The sequence below is a fragment of the Lipotes vexillifer genome, unplaced genomic scaffold, assembly GCF_000442215.2.
Source record: "Lipotes vexillifer unplaced genomic scaffold, Lipotes_vexillifer_v1.1 scaffold368, whole genome shotgun sequence".
In the NCBI taxonomy this organism is placed as follows: Eukaryota; Metazoa; Chordata; class Mammalia; order Artiodactyla; family Lipotidae; genus Lipotes; species Lipotes vexillifer.
The window spans coordinates 228,682-237,034 of NW_006770215.1; positions in this window are offsets into that span (position 1 = coordinate 228,682).

Consider the following 8,353-nt stretch of genomic DNA (forward strand, 5'->3'; position numbering starts at 1 on the left):
AGTGGTTGAGAGTCCGCCTGCCAATGTAGGGGACACGGGTTCGTATCTCAGTCTGGGAAGATCCCACATGCCGCGGAGCGGCTGGGTCCGTGAGCCATGGCCGCTGAGCCTGTGCGTCCGGAGCCTGTGCTCCGCAACGGGAGAGGCCACAACAGTGAGAGGCCTGCGTACCGCAAAAAAAAAAAAAAAAAAAAGACACCCTTATTTAATCTGAGGATCTATGTAGCAGGGATCACCAGCCTCTGCAGAACTTTTCCATAAAGTGTCCTAGCTCTTTAACAAACAGACTACTCTCTGGATGTCCTGGACATCTGGTCATGGCCCTTGACTACTTCTGTAGTCTTTTCGATGATCAATGGTCATAAGCAAGTTACTTTGTGAATAAATATATATGCTCAGGTGACGACAGGAACAAGAAGAAAAGGCATTACAGTAATTTTAAAAGAGTTTGATTTCTTTCTGTTCCAATTTTCTAGTTGGCCCTTTAGAGATTTAGTTTTCGTAAATGATGCCAGTAGCAGCTTGGAATTCTGTCTATCCACTTAGCTACTTCCCCTAGGGATAAGTCTGTTTCCTCCAAAGACAATTGGTAAGACTTGTCCCCAGAATCTTCTATAAGGGTTTTACCACTTCTTACCAAAGATGTGTAGCAAGAGACCTAGGCCTCAATTTCTTACCAAGTTTTCTTCCCTCTTTCTTAACAAAAACATTCTTAACACATAAGTTTGAAAGATAATCTTGCCACTGCTATCAATCGGTGCCATAAAATGTTGAATTGTCAAAGCTGACCTATAAATGAAAAATCTTACCCAGTGCCAAACTTTTCTAATATTTAACTATACAAGCAAGCCACAAGCTGCATGTGGAGAGAGTGAGTTACTGACACGTAGCTCCTTCCTTCTACCAGGTTATTGCTCTGTTCCATCTAAGTCTACTGCCCTTAGGCGGGCACTTCAGATCCGGACCTAAGATGAAGTCTGCCTCTCCCAAATACCTGTACTTGTAGCTGCCCTCTTACACTCCTTACTGTGTCCAGAGGATTCTAATTGTATTTCATGGGGATTGGCTACTTTCCTATTAAGTGGCACATATAAATTCCTTGGTTGAAGCAACTCTTTTGTTTAGCTAGCATTGCTACAGGTGCTTTGCATCTATTTTCCTTCTTTCTTTCTTTGTTCTTTAGTATTCCTAATTCCTGACTCCTTGGAGCTTGTTTGTCAGTGTTGATGGCAGGGAATAGAATCACTCAGTGTTTGTTTTTTGTTTTTTGTTTTTTGTTTTTCACTCAGTGTTTTTAAGCAGAAAGGAATTCAGTACCAGGATTTAGGTGCTTACAAAATTGTTCTGGAGTGAGAAGTTAGAGGTCAAGAAGTGCTACTGCCACCTCGTGGTCAGGAAAGTGCTGCACCACTGCCAACCTCACAGAGGCATTTCACCCACATCTATTTCAATGGTGTAGACAGACAAGGAAGCTCTTGCATGTGGCACATCTGCTGCATTCTGCTTATTGACCTGCTCCACTAAATAAGGAAGAATGACCCCCACATTCTTCATTTTCTAAACTCTAATGAGGACATCTCAATGGTGGAAGCTAATCTCATCCAGAAAACTAGTTGCAAGGGCATCTGAGAAATGTAGCTTTTAGCCATACAGCCCCTGTGATTTAGGAGGTGGGGGGATTAAACAGGAAGAGAGTAGAACATTCCACAGAGGTGCCAGATGACAATACCTAACACAGATTTATTCGTTACATGTTCACAATCTCAGAAGCTATTTCAGTATCCTGAGTCCACACCTGACCTGACACATTCTTTCTGCATTTCCCTCTCATGTCTTTTCAATAAATTCATGCATTTTAAGAAGTGGCAGCTAGCTATTTATAATTTTTAAAATTAATGATAGTAGGTTAGTATTTTCACTGCTGGTGAAATATTTGCATTGTTATTGAGGCTTTCTGGAATCCTTAATTTCGACAGTGACTCTACTGAGAATTTCAGGTCCCACGGCCAGCCGACATGGGAAATGTATTCATTAGTAAGATTTTGGAACCTCTTCCCTTAGGGCACCTGCCCTCTTTGCTCAGTCCCTAGAGCTGGTCCCAATCCATTATAGTGTAATACAAATTAATTTATTATTTTGTGGTCACGAAATTATAAGCATTACTTTTCTATCCTGAAAAATAATAATGTACAAAATAAAATGAAATTAATTATTCTTTTAATATTTCAGGAAGAGGAGTGGATTATTTAGAAAAATGATAATAAAACCATCCATCTCAAAAGTGACAAAAAAGTTTAAAAATTCTTTGGAGTCAGCCTCCAAAAACCTTTTGTCCTGGCCCCTTCTATGTTTTAGTCAGTAGGAACAATCTCAGAACTGCATCCCTTCCAAACTCCAAACCAATAATTGAGAAAATAGTTTAAAGTTCCATTTTTGGAACTTGCTATTTATATGCTAAGTTTGAACTATAACATGGAATAAAAGTTCTTTGAAAATGTCCCCAACATTGTATATCTCATAATAATTATGTTCTGATTTCCTGTTGTTTCTTCCCTTGCCCGTTCTTTTATCCTTCTTCCTCTGACTCTCCTTGTCTCACCTTTTTCACTGTAAAGATTTAAGATGTTTATTTCTTTTCTTCAGCTGATATTTTTTTGTTTAAAGGAGATTTCTCATTGCTCAAATAGTCTTTTTTTTTTCAGTAAATTAAACACTGCTACAAAGCTGATTTTTTAAATAAGAATAGAGCTTTTACTGTAATTGTACAGAGTACCATGGTAGGAATGTTATTTAAAGCAAAATATTCAAGATATTGTGACAGGGCCAAGAGAGAGACCAAAGGGGGAAAAAATATATATATATATATATATTTTTTTTTTTTTTTTTGCTTCTGGGGAATGAGAATTTGGTGTTACTAATGGTACTGATTTTTCACTGAGATATACTATACACTCTTTTTTAATGAATTCTTGCTAATTAATATCAGACAGTGTAAACCACAGAGGATATAAAGTGAAAAGTTTTAGTCAGCCACTGAAATTTAAAAATCCCATATTTTTGAAATCCCATCTTTCAGAAAGATGAATACTTGTTTGCTTTATTAAATATCCAAAATATGAGTAACATCTAGATGCAAATTTAAACATCCATTATGAACTAGTTGAAAACTGTGCCACTTACCAAACTACAAACAATATAATGAAACAACTCTGGGGTAATGCATTTTTTGGTAATTTCTCCTGAAAAAAACAAATGCCCTCATTTCAATAATAGTATGTTCAAATGTTCAAGGACGTTTTAACTTTTTGTTAAGTGGTAAGGTCTAAGTTATTTGTGTAAGCCATGGGCCGCCGTGGCATGTTTATAGACCGAGTATAAAAGAGAGACACAAGAACACAGAGTTGAATGCTAAATGTTTTAAAGGCAACCCCTTCCATTTCATGCTCATGCCAAGTGCTGTGTGTGACACAGATTAGCTTTTTATTGTTATTATTGTGTTAAATGAAAACCTGATGCTATAATAGCAATATTAAATACAGTGTTCATTATAAATATAGCTTATCATCGGGAAAGATTTGGATAAAGATTCAATATTTATTTAGTCCTACTTTGTGTCAAGCACTAATCTCTTTTACATGCATTATTTCATTTATTTCTTTCAACAATCTGAGTGCGCATTGGAAGGAGGGAAAGTTATAGCTCATTCCAAAGTGATTTTATGGCACTAGGATTCCAATTAAAAAGAAAAAGTCCAAAAGATATCACAAAAGTAATACTTGTTATCACACCAGAAATTGTCTCATCTAGCAAGAAGCAATAGATTCTGACTGGGCAGATGCTGTTCCCATGCCTCCTAATGGCAGTTATATACTGTGGGCACCATCGAGGTACAAGCTGTGTTTGCTGCCTGGGCACTTTGGATTCTTTGCTCTCAGGCCCCAGAGTAAAGAAGAGGAGTCACCAGCATGGGAAATTGACACTGATCCCAGGATGAGGTAGGGCTGCTCTTACAAATGGGAGTCAGCCCCTCTGTAACTGTGAATGGACAAGTGCAGCAACACCAGACCAAGAGGGTAATTGTCAAGAGCTTCCTGCCTTCAGAAATGAAGGTTTAGGTCATACCATCATGTACACAACACCATTAACTGGCAAGGTGATAGCCCGGGATGAGGGGCTTTTGAAACAAATAATGGAGGAGGAAGAGAATGGGGAACAATGGTGGCCCCCAGATCAACTGCAGAGGCTGGGGCTATCTATTCTTCTTCTCACAAACCTCCCTATTCAAAATTCAAATTATTGACATTGTTTAAAATCTCCCTGAGGAAGAGAGGCCCGTGGGCACAATGGAGGAGATTTCCTTGAATCTGCGGGGTGGGCAAGTGTGGGCCGCGGAGGCCGTGAGAGCGCACAGTCAGGCCTGGGCCGCGGGGAGCAGAGCTCACGGAGAGCCCCAGCTGCTGTGTTCTGACATCTGTTGCCCCATTTTAACGGAAGCCACACTCCCCACAGGCTGCTCCTGCCAATGAGAGAGAGTGGCAGGGACTCAAAGGCAGGTCTGTTCCTTAGAGAAGCAGGAATCCTGGGACAGCAGCCTTTGGCTCCTGAACAGCCTTGTGGAAATGAACTTTTCCTTTGAACTTCAGTCTAAGATGTTTCCACCCAATTGCTTCCTTCCTGTCCTCTCTCCTCACTCAGGGTCAGATTTGAATCCTGATCTGATGGCTCTCCCAGGCTCCCTTGGATCCCTCCCCATTTTCTCTCATAGCTTACTTCTCACAAGGCCCGGACAAACACAGACACTTAGGGGATGAAAACTGCCCACTTTTTTCATTGAGCAGCTTTTGCTCACGTTGTGTAACGAGCTGACAGCACACCAACCTTATCTTGTAAGGCTGACAAGCCTCATATCTCCCAGAAATTAATCAACATTTCAGGCCTGTTGATGAGACCTTTATAGTTTTTGCTGCTCCTGCAGATAATTTTCTTAAATTCTGGCTCATTTCTTTGTTCAGTTCACTGTGATGTTGACAGGAAGAAGCAGGTAACAGCGTTTGGGGAGGAAAGAAGAGGTTGAATGTTGAAACTGAACACTGCTCTTTTAAATCTTTACCATTAGTTCCAGCAATAAGTTAAACTTTGATTTTAATTATCTTCTTGACTTACCATAACTATTTTTTACACAGGCTTGTTATATGTTTTATTTTATTTCTATTACCAAATATATGTTTATTAATATCAGTACTATTCTTCCCTAAAGTTGGACTCTTCTCCCCCTTTAACTTTCTGATTACCAATTGTATCAGTCATTCATTTAACCACATTTATTGAAAATCAACCTCATACCAGGCAAGGGAGGGGGAAGAAGAAATGAATATCAGGTGGATTTTAATCCCAAACATTCTAGAGCTTTTTCATAGCTAGGAGAGACTTAAGGGGAATAATTCTGCCCATTTTTCAGCATGCCTCCTGTTTCTGCCTTTGTTTATCTATGCTCTGTTACCCCGGTCATGGGACCCTTCAGAGAAGGACATGCAACCACATAAGAAGTATAGAAAGCTAACAATTTTGTATATTGGATGAGAAATGAAGGACAATTTATGTAACTGCTACATAGAGCTTGCTATAGTAAGCATATTTTCCCAATCAGAACTTTTTTTTTTGTAATCATGGAAAACTGCTTATTGTGAGCACTTATTACCCAATTGAAATGATTTCTTTTAAGGATAGAGTGTGATTTTGAGTTTTATCCAATTGGAAGCTTATCATGAAGCATGATTGCCTATCTTGATGCATTATATACAATCAGAAAATATATGTTAATTAGGAAATTTTGTTCAAGTATGTTTATGAAATGCTTGGTTTAGAAGACCTTGCATTCAAAATTGAGAAAGACATGCTCTCGGGGACAAGGTCTAAGGCAAAAAGAAAAAAAAAAAAAGTAACATCTGTCCATCAGTGTTCCTGTGAACCTGTGAACTTCTGTCTTTGCTTTTTGATCGACTTTTATTGGCTTCAAACCCAGATTTTTATTTTGGAATCTGATTTTCACATTCATCTTATAGATAGGATAACTCTTCTTTGCCAAATTGGTACCAGACTTAAGTCTCTTTGTTGTATTTTATTGAGCTTTATTTTATGATAGCTCCCCTTAGCTCCCACTCTTGACCTGGCTGGTCCCTTTTTTTTCAAAATTAAATTATTAAAATGTATAACGTACAGTAATATTCTCCCATTGAGATTCTACAGTTACTCTTTTACTCTACTGGATTTACCACATACATGTCCCTCTACCCATCCTACAATTTATCTTATTTTGGGATGCATTTCAAAGTTAGTTGCAAACATGACACTTCAGTGTGCATATCATTAACTAGAGTTCAATAATTATTGTTCTATTTAATTCTTTAGAGATAAAATTTATATACAAGGAAATGTTCAGATCATCAGTGTTTCATTCCAGGAAAATTTTGACAAATGCTTTGACCTCTGTTACCTAAATCCCTGTGGGCATATTTCTTCCTTAAACTTATAGTAGCTAATCGCTCATAGCTCACAGACACATTGACATATGACTAAATTTAGCTGGGGCAAGAAAACACCTTATTGGGAGATAAACTTGGTTTAAAACCAGGGTCACCTTATGGCATCTTGACGACTAGCCCTAACTATATATGACTATGTCATATTGTCATTTGCCCTTCAGCATAGCAGTCAGCACCTCTTACTCCAGACTGTGAGCTCAACATTGACAGAAAAAAATCTCACTCATCTTTAATTCCAAACATTTAAGAGGAGATAAATAAATATTTTATACTTTAATAATAAACATAAGTTGCATATTGATCTACACAAGAAATCTGTCCAAACTGCTAATGTATAAAAGTATTGTTTGCTTTCCAAATATTTTTAGTTCCTGAGATCAGATAGCAAGAGTTTTTAGGCCTCAGCATTTTATATATATAAATTTCCGAAATCTCTATGCTCCTTAGTTCCTGAATACATATTCTACCTGTCCAAATGCTTAAATTTTTGAACTATTTTGACCTCTAATATAGATCAGAGAATCAAAGGCTCACCCAGATGAGAATATCTGCAAAATACTGGTCTAGAGTGGTTTGTCAGCCTAATAACCACAGGTAAGAGAATCTTATGAGAAAATGACTATATTCTCCCACTGAAGGATAGCAGAGCTGCTGCAGGATAAAAATGCAATTCCAAATTTCTGTGGAGTACAGTTTATTCGACAGGAAAAGATCAAATGATGGTAGAAAGAAATAGACTCTTAGTATGTCTGGGAGTTTCCGTGAGAGCCGCTTCCTTCATCCCAGCAAAGACTTTCCTTGACATGTCCTTAGCAGAGGTGTCACTGGGGGTAACAGACACCCCCTGAGAGTCACTTCTGGATTTTCTTAAGCACATGAACTAAAATATACCATTTCATGTTTTCAGAATCACGTGTGTTGCAATTACTCAGCTCCTGAAGTGCTCTGCCTCTTCACTATACCACATGCTCACTAGTTCACAGTTTTGCACCTGCATCGTAGCATTGTATCATGCCCTCAGGTGATCCGTCACTGGCCTCTACTGGCAGTAACCTCCCTAAGCCTCCTGCAAATGTTCAGAAACATAAAACAAGGTCATGCCTAGAGACTGAAATAAAGGTGAAGACAGATCTTGGCACTGTACACATTCATGATAAGAACCAACCAGACTTCTAAGAAAGAGGCAAATGAGGCTGTCAAGCCTTAAGTTGACCAAGTCTAACTTAAACCAAGTTAATAAAGCTAGTAAGGCTGAGAGCCTGGGTTACTCAGCAGGCTTATGGAAACAGACTCTCGCAAAGCCTTTTTGCAGTCTGATTCTGATATACTGGATTCTGTTTAGTTGCCTATAGTAGTCTGTTAAGGGTCTTTCCTTCTACCTGCTGTGATATCTGACACTTACGTGATCACTAATCCGTCACTGAAATTCCTGGCCCCTTGCAGTTTCCAGCTTCTAAGAGGAGCATGTCCTATTGTACTGATTGACTTTACATGCTCTGATATTCCAGATAACTTTTCTATGGTGCTTCTTTCGTCTTGGTATTTTAATAGTTACCAGCCAGGATTGAAGTGAACCATAATAGATTCCTATATTCATTCAGTCATTCCAATATTTATTGAGCATCGATCACATGTTATGCCCTGAACTAAGATCTGGGACATAATATTAAATACAATTTGGCTTCTATTCAATGACATAATATGAGAGGAGAAAAATATTCAAAAAATAATTACAGTATTGTGTGATTAGTGTAAAAATGGAGATATATATTAAAGAAGAGTGGGAATTAATCTCCTTCACTTGGATAGCA